Genomic DNA, 12,989 nt, shown 5'->3' with positions numbered 1-12,989 from the left:
ATGTAGTAAAAGGTTATAGTAAATTATGTGAATATATGCTACCAATTCAAGATGAAAATAGATTATATTCCGATTTAAAAAATGATTATTTAGTAATGACTGAATTAAATAAATGGATTGGATATTCATCATTTCAATTAGGTGGATTTATGACATTATTATCAACTGGAGTTATAACATTTTCAAATATTGAAAGTAAAAAGTTTTCTATATTAAATGAGCAAGGTGGAAGAAGAGAAGAAAAAACCGAGAACTCAAACAAATTGAATGGTCTCTACAATAAATGAGCGAAGTGGAAGAGGTGAAAGGATTAACTGTGAAGAAAAAACCGAGATCACAGAAACAAATTGAATGGTCTCGGCAATTAGGAATTAAATCGAGAGAATTTAAAAAAGCTATAAAAGAAAAAATAAGTAATGAAAATGTTAATAATAAAGGTGAAAAGATTTTTATTTCTACTCCTTCTGATAATAGAATATTTGATAAATATTTATATTTTACAACTGGATTTGTAATTGTGTTCATTTTGATTGGGTGTAGTTGGTATAAAAAATCAAATAAAATTTATGATATTTATAATTCTGAAACTACTATTATCAAAAATGAAAATACTTCTGAAATTCTGAAATTCACAATAAAAGAAACGGATTAATATTTAAGAAAAAAGCAAAAAAATAATTTCATTTTTAATTAATTAAATATCTCAGTACTTTTGTCTATCTATCCGGAGCAATAAAATTGTCCAGATAAGTCATTTCGGATTCTTAATATTTAATTAATTTTATTATCAATTTATTTTTTTTAATCAACAACTTCTAAACCATGATGCCCGTCTTCATTTTTTCCCATGGTAAATTATTTTAAATCCTTCTAAATCTTTTAAATCCTCTGTACTCAAGGAAACCCATTTATCAGGTAAAAATACTTTAAATTCTCGCGCTGTACTAAGATTACAGTAACTTAAATTTGCTGATACTTTCTCTCCATATTTAGTTTTTATCTTTTCTAATTTCAATATTTTGTTGTTGTTGACCTCACGACCTCTTATCTGAACCCTGATATTCCAATTACTACTGTACACTGCTCAATTGAGTCAGCAGATTATTTCACATGTTCATACAATATATAGAACAGTGATCTAATGTCAGAATAATGGCTAATAGTCTTATGATTCACCAAACTGACGCAATAAGCTTATTAGAACTTTCCCTCCGAATTAACTTGCAAGTATTTCTATACACTGGAACTGGAATGGTACTTCCAACCAGCACTCGAGCTCTTCCAGCAAGATATTAAGGGTGGATATATTACCCCAATTGCCATCTTAACCCACTTTCGAATTTGCCATGTTTTCTTATGTTTGACGAATCAATATCCTCTAAAACTGCGGGAGGTCATTGGGGATTGTCGGATGAATGATTGATATCAAATTGAATTAATCTAAAAAGTCAGCAGTAATGAATTTTCATTAGGCAATCATCATCGCTTCAACGTAGTTTCACCTTCCCAAAGTATTGAGGCTCGCCACGGCAACGGTGCTTTAAAAATGGCTACACCCAGACGTACGCAGCCAAATCTATGATACGTGCCAAGAAATTCGTCGCTCTTTTGAAAGACCCGTGTAAGAAATGGACAGTATTTTGCCGTCGACAAAGTGTCTATCACGAGTTAGGTTACCGGTACATTAATGGACCTGTCAATCTGCTGTCTGTACGCCCGACAATCACCTGTACGGTCTCATTTTCCATTAATTGTGGATGTCCGTCCAAAATTAAATGGTTCAGACATGACAAGCTGATTGATTTTCAAAAAGTGCCCGGGATACTGCCACAGAGAGCTGGACGAACATGGTTGGCGAAAATGGTGAATATCTGTCGAACGTCTGATGAGGTGTTCAAAGACAGCAGGTTGATAGCTGCATGGTATAGCTGTATAAACATGTGCCACCACATTGCCTTGGATTTGAAATGAATAAATAGATGTCAGATAAGATTAGTTACGTATAGATCCTGAATTAATTTCAAAACGGTACTTAAACTAGAAACAATATAAACAATTTTCAACTCAATGTTTTTGTTTGAGACAGCCTGATATATCTAAAATGTGATCAATCTTTACACGAGACAATATAGCCTCAGGGAAATGAAAAATTTGGTTATCGTTACGCTTTTACCCGTTATTTTGGAAGTTATCAAAATCTAGAATGTCGTGACCCCACACACATTTATTTTAGCTTAAGGAACTGGTAAATGAGAAAACTCTACTTAACATTGCTGCTTAATTAATCCACATAAGACATGTTTGGTTCCCGTTTCATTAATTATTCTTGATGTAAAAGAAGCAAACTTGAATGATTTACGCGTTTTATTTGATACAAGCTAGGCTCATTAATGGAAATGGGACGATTTAATCATGCTTCACCTTCGCCTTAAAAATCTGGTGAATTGGAATCTCACGGTTGATATAAATCACCATAAGTCGATACGAAAACAAATTAATGTATAATTTTCTATTTGTGTTCCCGTCAAACTTATATGAGATCGTTACAGCAAATTATTACTGGATCACTGGCGGATACATTACAAAGTACGCACAAATCGTATATTCGTGAAATGGAGGTTCGTGCAAGAAAAAAATACGAGTCGCCCAGTCGTTGCCGAATGAAATCATGTTGCTTTTATTATCAATTGAAATAAATAATTGAAGTCGGAAGTCATTTTACTTGACAATTAGGCTATTTATTGTTATATTGATAATTCAAAATAGAGAAATATAGCTGCCAAGCAGCGAGGAAGGGTTTTCTGCAAGGCCATTCAGGATGATGGGAATTGTAGTAAATTGAAATACCGATACATGGAATAAAATGCATTGACAGATTCGAACCTAATATTCAACCACTGCGTAAACGTCAAGTGTGACTCAGCTTTGAAACCGAACTTACGCGGACGTACAATCAACAAATATGAATTTATTCGACCAGGCATTTATTTTTGGCATTGAAACATCATGATACTGTATTTTAAATGATAATAAAAACGCAACTATCACAATCTTCATGATGAAAATGAGTTTATCTACATGTTATACGTTTCGATCGATTTCGACTCATCTCCGAGTCCTTTTCAAAAAATGACATGAAATCGATCGAAAAATATAACATGTAAATAAGCTCATTTTCAACATGAAGATTGTAATAGTTGCGTTTTTATTATTTAACTATCTGGATACTCTTCCGAAATTGTATTATACTATATTTTTACCACACTTAAAAATGGATCTGTCCTGTTAAGAACTCACCTGCTGAGTCGATAGATTGAGTATATTTACATATAAGAACGTATTATGATTTGGAATAGATTTAAGGAGTTAATATTTTTATTGAAATATTTGAATAAATACATATATTGTAGTGTAGATTCAATCAATAAATTTTTAATTGATTTGGTCTGGGTTTCGGGCCGATGTTGATTTATTGATTACAAATGCTATACTGATAAACAATTTATGCCTGCAACATGTGTGTAAATATCAATCCTATTCCACTAGTTGTGTGTGTTTCCTAATAAACGGGCGAGTCACTCTTGATCTTTCATAACCCTTTTGAAAATTCTATAATAATATTTGTTCTGTCCTAATTGTTATTACTGTATGAACCAATGATATGCTTTGTAAATATGATGTAAAAAAATAAATTAGAATTTGAATTGAATTTGAATATGAGAATCAAGCATAAGCTTTTCCACTGTTCCTTCTAATTGTCTTACTTGTCTCTTGTTAACAGTTCCAGAAATTAATTTACAATCAAATCCAAATTGGCTACAGAGTACATAGGACTAAATGAAATGAACTGTTAGTCACTGCAAACCTATTCCAGTGTTATGTCGATCGTGTTGAATCACTTAGCTTGAGTTGAAACGGTTCCTGAACTTCGCTAAAAAGCTGAAACATTGAAAAGCTGGAAAGAAAACGCTGAAATTTCAGGGAATTTCCTAAAAACGCTGAAATCGTGCTAGGAACCGACGATACACGTTTTGATAATTTTTCCGGGGCGGGTGTCTGCTGCCGAGTCCTAAACCATGCTTAAGTCTTTACCGAATTTTCGGGTTATAGAGACATGCCTACAAGGTCGTCGTTTTCGGCTCCATCCAATTCAACATTGTCAACTGGCATCAGACGACAATTAATAGGTTAGTAGCTCGAAGATGCGTAGGGCGGACCGGACCCTATAGTAGTAGCTAGAGTGAAGAAGAGGTCCTCCATAAATGTTGCCATAATTTTGGCAAGTGGGATAGGTAACGAATTTTGGCTATATGTATGAAATCCATTGGCCCTGAGATTGAGGCAGAATGATGATAAAAGAAATTTCCAGGACCTCTTTTGCTCGGAGTATGAGGACCAAACACGGTCGGGCATTCGGCTCGGATGTACTGGCATACCTTGACTGGGATACCCCTCCTTTCTAAAGGTTTGATTATTTCAAAAGTTAGGTTGGGTAGGCCCTAGTCGGGCAAAAACTACTTCAATGCGTCGCTAAGATGCTGGCCTATGCCATAAGCAGGATTTCCCCTGAATGTACGCGCTTATATAGGAACTAAACTCTCGGATTCCTTATTTTTACTTTATTTTAGGATATAGAAGACTTTGGAATAGTGGTCCGAGCTCAACTTTTGATCGAATGATGGAGGACCTCATTTCCTTCACAAGAGCCGGAATCTTCAGTTGAATCAGAAGGAATAAGAAATTGTCAGGACACACTGTATAACATGATACTTACTAGCCGAAAAATGTGTTCATCAAAACTACATTAGTTCCAAAAACTACCATCATGCTTCCCCCAAATGGAAAATTAAATAAATAATATTTGTCTTCATTTATTTACATTTCATTTATCTGTGAATCATGATATAAATTGTTGTTATTGTTTTATGTGCATGTACCCGTATGAGCTAACAATGAAGTTTTCACATCATTTGAATAAATTCTCAACTACAGTAATTCTAATTCTCAAGAGTTTTTTCTTATTGTTTGGTAATTCCTTGTAACTCCTCGTGTTATTCCATGTTTCATACAAGAAGTAGTTGAATGAAAGTACAGTTAGGCTGGACCTGACAACCCATAATAAGTGCTAGCATCGAAATTTGATTATTTCTATTTTATTTTCGGTGTCATTGAAAACGTAAATAAAGGTTCAACTGTCATTGTACTTAGCATAGCTTCGATTGGGTTTCATATTTTTACATTTTCTACAAGGAGGAGCCTTAAGTGGTCGTCCCCGGATAGAGGTCAAAACTTGGTTTACTTTCTCAACTTGCTGGAGACTACCTTCTGCATTCATGTCTCCATTTGTCTGGCCTATGAGAGTCGAAAAACATTTTCCCATACACAGGCTTGGCTTTAGTGTTGATCAAGGCTAGGCACTGCACATTGTGGATTAACTGGAACTCTAAACCCTCAAAATTATACGAGTCAACAAGAAAGATCCAATAATTTAACGTTTATCTAACTCTAATCAATTAACAGCTTTAAATATACATTCTGCAAGAGTACACAAAAGAAATCAGTTTTAAAATGCTTCGTGTTCTATTGAAATCCCCTTGGTTACCTCGGAATATCGCTTAACTTTTAAAGACAACTAATTTGGTCCCAGGAAAACCAAGTAAAGCGGGGTACTACTGTACATCAGCTGTTGACTTATTTTTCCCTTGTTGACTCAAGTTATTACTGAAATAGCGTTCGTTTTATTTTATTTTTTTTGAATTGTGTGTGTAGCTATCCTGCTGCAAATTTCACAGTTGAAATTCACTGTTGGCATCTGAATGCATGAAATATAATAACTGCTACAAGAAATCTTTGCTCTCGGTATCTGTATGTCCTTCTTAGCAAATCAACTTGGTCTATGATTCCTCCTTTTATAGATAGTATAAAAATAAGAATTGTACATTTTTCTAACAGATGGTATGTCATTTCTTAAAAAACCTGATGATTATAGCAAATAAATTATTCGCAATTGTTAAATCCATTCCATGCCCCCGATGAATTAAAAAGAAACTAAGTAAGATCCCTTTTGTCCAAAAGCCGCATCATCATTATAACTAGCTATCAAATTTAACTTACCTCCAGTCTCCAACGGAGAATACCACAGTCGCCCATAGTCATGCGTGACGTGTTGACAAAACAAAAGTTGACAAAACATATTTTGTATACATTTGAAATGTTCAAATAGGATTTTTTCGTCTTTTCGAAGTAAACCACATTCTTGGATTATTCAGCATAGTGTTTAAAGTTGGCTTGTACGGTTGTGATAGGGTTTTGATAGGGTTTTCATACTCCACACACACTGTGTTTGCATACCTCTATAACCAAAAATTAGGTAGAGACTAAAGCAAAGGTTCAGGACTCGGTAGCGGTCCCGGTCCGTAAAATATTTCAAAACGTGTGTTGTCGGTTCCTAGCACGATTTCAGTGTTTTTTGGAAATTCCCTGAAATTTAAGCGTTTTCGGAAATTGCCGGAAATTTCAGCGTTTTCTTTTTAGCGTTTCAGTGTTTCAGCTTTTTCATTGAAGTTCAGGAACCGTTTAAATTCATGTGTTTGACATTGGAATCAGCATCATACCCATTTGAACTGCAAAATATTCATACAACATGAAAACCTACAGTACATGTATACAGTAATCAAACTTTCACCGATGTTGGATATTTGAATGAACGTTGGGCTTATTTTAGTATTCTAAAGCAGGACATAATAAGCCCAATCAATAGGCCCTATTCCCATTGGTACAATTACTATAATGCGTACAGCTGTACCGTACACTTAAGTCAAGATTGGAGAAATCGGTAATATACCAAACTTACGTACAGCAAAATGCACAGGCCTACAATGATTTCTGCTGTACAAGCCGTGACCACATGAACGTTTTGGATCTAGGTTTGACTATTTATGTCAGCAGGTCAGAGAAGGCCTGAGTAAAATTTAATTGCATGGCTCAAATCATAGCCTTTCTGCGTGTGAATACTTCACTGTATTATATTAATAATATCGAGTGAATAGTGCATAGACTGAATTAGTCTTTAGGCTAGTCCTGACCAAATCCTATCAATGTGATAATGGTACCAGTTATAGTAACATCAGGGTAGGGCCGACGAGAGGGAAAAAGTTGTGTTTGTAGTAGGCCTACGTAGGCATGGTAGGCTTATCGTACTCACTTAATACTTAAAACGCGGTTGTACCCGTACGTGACTGTACGGTGAATTCCACAGGTTGGCCGTGTGAGTCATTGACGCTCTGACTCGCAATATTGGGATAAGAAACCAAACGAAGAAAAAAAATGCCAGCAGTAGTCCAGTCAGTGATTTACACACTGAGCCACAAAACGTAACTGCAAGGTGGATGAAAGTTGATTTACAAATAGCCTCACCTAACCCAAACCCTATTCTTTCACGCATGCGCGTATGTCGATAAGGAACTCACGTACGGCTTTTGTAGGGAACTCACGTACGGTTGACTGTGGATATCACCGTACAGTCACGTACAGGTACGGTAACAACTTCGTACTTAAAATGGTTACTATGATAGGCCTATAGACAAATGAATGCCGGTAGGCTTTCTTGATTCTTGGCTTCCACACTTTACAACCGAACCAACCGACCAACCAGTATATTTTAGTCCCAGTACGCAACAACCGGCACAGGCCTAACACTGTCAACTGTGTGTTCCGTTAGTAGGCTATCGTAATCACCTGATACTTTTCTGTCGTTTATTTTCTCTCTGAGTCGAATGTCAGAGTTCAGACCACTATTCCAAAATATTCTATATCCTATTGTAAAAACAAGAAATTTGAGAGTTTAGTTCATATATAAGCGCGTAAATTCAGGGGAAATCCTGCTTATGGCTCATAGGCAAACATCTTAGGAACCGAAATTCGTTACCTATCCCTTTTGCAGAAATTATGGCAACATTTATGGGGAAACTCTTCTTCACTCTAGCTACTATTTTTGGGGTCCGGCCCGGCCCTACGCATCTTCGAGCTAACCTAATTGTGGTCTAATGCCAACGTAATTCTAGTAGCCACCCGTGACTCATTGACCTTGAATTAAACTTGATCAGTTCAAAATTTATTTATTGACGCTTTTGGTAACATGAACAGATCAGCAATATACTTAAATGAAATAATTGGAATAACAAGAAATCAATAATATGAAAGAAGTAACAAACAAATGCTCCTAATCCTTTCGGACTTGCGAACGCTTGACTCGTAAACTCTTGGACTCTTTATCTTAAAATGATTCCAAATATTTAATGTTCTATTAAACACTTCATCTTTCACATACTCCTCTTTTAATTGATCATAAAATGGTTCTTTTAATAATTCTGTTACATAAAAATCATCAAATGAATAAGGAATTGCACCTTTAAATCTCAATAATTTAAAATCTTGTTCATTTGGATAATAATGTCGAGTTATTATAAAATCATTATTACCCTCGAAATATCTTTCTTCAATATGGCGTTTAAATTCATTGAATATTTTTTTCTAATTTCTCTTTTATTTGTGTTTTTGAAATTATTTCTTCAGAGTGTGTTTGAATATTATAATGCATTTTTTCTTCTGACTCTATAAAACTTACTTTCCCAGAGATACTAATTTTTGGATATTCAACATCTGTAAAAATAGGGTCCATTATTTTTACCATTATTTTAATAAATTAACTATAATCTTCTATTGTTGCTCCTTTAAAAAATCTAAATATAATAGCTGCAGGACCAATTTTACTACGTAATGTTTCTAAAATTTCAATTGTATCTTCTATTTCTAGCGAATCAATATAATTTCTAACATTTTCCATGTAAGGTTTATTTGAAATAGATTTAGTTTTTGAAACCGGTTTTTACTTGTCGAGGTTTATCATCAAAATATTCTGTTCCTAAAATATTTCTATTCAAATTTTGTTTATGTTTTTGTGATTCGATATGTCTTTTATAATTCCTTTTTGCTATAAATTCATTACAAACATTACATTTAATTTCATATTTTTTCATATTTTCTAATTGTTCTTTTCTTTCATTGGAATTTTCTGGTGTCTCAAAATCTATAACATTTTTTTTAATGATTTGCAGAATTTTCATGATGAGATTTATTAGATTTATCAATGTATTTTTTACAATATGGACAATAATATTGATTTTCATTAACATCAATTTTTTTCTGTATGTTGTTCACTCTCTTCCATTTATTATGGGAACAAATTACTTGTGGTGATGAGTGTGTGTCGTACTCTCGTACTCTGGTATGAAAACGTCATTTTCCAATTACTCGTAGCCTACTGAGCAGATGATAGGTTAGTTATTTGAGTGACTCAACATAAACCCCGATTTACCGCTACACTCTATTTACCGCCAAAATCAGGAATCCTCAAGGGTGGCGTTAAATCGAGGTATGACTGTACGTTCTCATTTTTATTTCACTGCATGAAATTTGCATTGAATAATTACAAATGCATGAGATAAATGCGGTACAGTAGGATTATGATATTGAAGTTACGTTCGGTTGCAGCATCAACATGTTATCATTAAGGACACGGTACAAAAAATATATATTATAGAAAGAGTTTTCCACTAGACGCGGCACGGGCACAAATCTTAATGAACTTACACACACTGATTAGTGTTTTTTTTCTTGCTTTGCGTTGACAAGTTTAAGATTTTGGTTAGTTTGATTTGTCCAAAATTAGCATTCTATTGAAAAAGTTGCATTCTAGGGGAAAGTGCTTTCGTCACCAGGGCATTCTGCCTCACATTTATCACACAGTCTTTCTTCTTTGGGCATGTCGCGAACTGTCAAGTCACCAACAGTAATCCGTGTCAACAACGGATCAACCGAATCGCATTTTTCAGTGCTTACTATAAATATCTTGTCACGTACACTATTTTTGGTATTAAAGTCAAATCTATCGTACTTTACACACTTGTTGTCTGTTCTGTGGTGGTTTTGGGTCGGGCGTCGCTGTCGCCGCACAATTTGGAGTCGTTCCATTCGAAATTTTGGTCCCTCAAACCATAGCAGTACCGAGTGTTAGTGATACAGCAACTTCAGACTGGCGAGCTGCTGTTGCTGGTGCTCTGGAAATTCGTAGGATTCAACGCGGTCAATTTACGAAGTTGGTCAAGAAATGTGAAATTGCAGTCGACAAAACAACGCAGTAGTGGGTACGTGTCTATTAAATTTTCTCAAACGCAAATGGCAAGATTGAAAAATTTAGATAGTGGAATTCGAGAGAATTTAGATTTGAGGGGCGACGCTTTCGAAAAGAAATTCGTCGAGTACGACGATTATTTAACCGACATACACTGCAAATTGTCTGAACTAGACTTCACCGTAAATGAACTTCTGTAGTCAACAATCGAATCCTCAAATCAAATCACAACCGAATGCCTCTAATAGTTCAGTTTCGAAAATTTGTCTTCCGAAATTACAATTGCCACTTTTTCCGGTGACATTATGCACTTAGAATCGTTTTGGGACCTTTTTAACGCGTCGGTTCACAATCATGATAAGCTATCGGACATCGAAAAGTTCTGCCACCTAAAATGTCATTTGTCGGGTGTGGCTAGAACATCTATCGAAGGATTCCCCTTAACAGCACCTAATTATGTGAAGGCTAGGTCGATACTGGAAAGTAGGTTCGGCCGAATGGACCAAATTTCCGAGGCCTATATGAACTCATTAGTTAACATCAAGGGTCCGGATAAATCGGTCAAATCGTTGCGATGTTTTTATGACAGCAGGGAGGTTGAAATTAGGAGTTTGGAGTCATTAGGAATTGAATCCGATACGTACGGTTCAATGCTGGTGCCGATTATTCTCGGGAAATTGCCTAATGATGTCAGGTATAATATATCGAAACTTCGAAGTGGTATGCAGTGGGACTTTCATCATTTGCGCGACGCGTTACTCCGAGAAATTGAAATCCTAGAATCGTGGCAACCAGCTTATTCGTCTGAGTCGTTCGAGATTTCGTTGCACAGTACAGCTGAAACCTTGCTGAGCCAAGTTAAGAAACAAAGGTGCTTATTTTGTAACAATAATCATCATGTTAACGACTGTAAGGCCATGTTTTAACTGCTTAGGGAAACATCGTTCTAGTGCTTGCGTATCGAAATTTTCATGCAAAATATGTCATAATAAACATCACACTAGTTTGTGTGGCGCATCAATGTTTAGACGCTTAGGTTCTAACAGTACGAGTTTAACGAACAATGAGTATTCGAATGATCATAAGTGCGCTGACACTCGAACTGATTTTCATTCGAGTGATCCGGGTTTGACTGAGGCAGTTGAAACTCTCTTAACCGAGATCAAAGATAAATTTATATATCGACTATAAATCTACCTTACTGAAATCGGCCGTGCCCTTAGTTAAATCGAACAACTCTAGTATACTGTCTTATATATTGTTCGACGACGGCCCGCAAAGAGTGATTTTGTTCACCGTTTGAATTTAATTCCAATCAGACATGAAACGTTAGATCTAGCTGGGTTTGGGGTAATCGGTGCAAAAACCCATCAGGTAGAATTTGTTGAACTGTCCATTCTTTGTGAAGATAAGTTTGTTATTCAAGTCCATGCTATTGTTGTTCCTGCCATTACGCGACCACTCGATGTAAGCACTACTGACATTTCAGAATATCAGCATTCAAAGTTGGCTCATTCACCTGAATATCGTTCCGATTCATTTAATGTAGAAATTATAGTTAGGTCGGATTACTAATGGAATATACTTAGCTAAACTTCCATGGAAGGAAAATCATGATTCTTTACCTACGAATTATGGCGTAGCTTTCTCAAGGACAAGATCTTTGGCTTGTCGATTGTCCAAAGATTCCGATTTGCTGAACAAATACAATGGTATAAATATAGCTGCAAAGCAGCGATAACGGGTTTTCTGGACGCATGTGATCGAAAGGAAAAATTAATTACCGGGTATTCGATGGAAAAAATAAATGAGATGATTTGGATATTATCGGAGCAATCCTCTTTTTGGTTGAATGGTCTAACCCCAGTATAGTCCCCCGTGATTTGGAAATCATCGGAGCCCTACTTTATTTACTAACTAAATGACGTCACAAACTGTTATTTCGCCGGTGCTTGTTGTCTAACAATTCAATTCAATTCTTTATTTACAGTAACCTAATAAGTAATTTTAAGTTTCAAATAGGATGGAAAGTACATTCAGACAATCTGTTGGTTCAGAGAGACCGTTATTACAGTATCAATTTATACATTTCGTTTCGAAGCTGTCAGTAACCGAATCGGAATGAAGATGAATTTTATTTGACGAAATCGGCGGAAAATATATAATAATAATAATAATCAACAGAATTTCAAGAGGGTTTTCGACGAAAGTCAGAAAACCCTAATTAGATATCAATTAGAACGTGACTTTATAGAAAAGGTTGAAGAGCCAAGTGTCTTGTTGTTTGGGAAAGAGCACTACATTCCTCACCACGCAGTTTTTAAGGAGTCAATAACTACTCCCGTACGGATAGTTTCTGACTGTAGCTGCAAGTCATCTAAAGATTCGCCCTCGCTCAATGATTGTTTAGAGGCGGGACCTCTGCTCTTAAATTACATTACGTCAATCTTGATGCGTTTTCGGCTGTTTCGTTACGCGTTAGTAACTGATATCGAGAAGGCATTTTCGCATGTTGGTTTGGATCCTTGTGATCGTGATGTAACCAGATTTTTCTGGTTGAGTGATTTTTTATTGAAAGTGAAATGGATGTTTATAGGTTTAAACGTGTACCTTCGGCGCAACATGTTCGCCATTCATGTTGAATAGCACTCTTATCTATCATTTAAGCAATTTTGGTTGAGTTTATGCCGATCAATTGTTACGAGATGTTTATGTAGATAATGTCTCCACTAGTTTCGGTTAGCTGTACATATTTCGAAAACCATTAACGTAGCTTTGAGTACTACACTTCAGATTC

The sequence above is a fragment of the Tubulanus polymorphus genome, chromosome 2 (genome assembly GCF_964204645.1).
Source record: "Tubulanus polymorphus chromosome 2, tnTubPoly1.2, whole genome shotgun sequence".
NCBI lineage: Eukaryota > Metazoa > Nemertea > Palaeonemertea > Tubulaniformes > Tubulanidae > Tubulanus > Tubulanus polymorphus.
The sequence above is the reverse complement of the archived record's forward strand: the minus strand, read 5'-3'. Positions refer to the sequence as shown.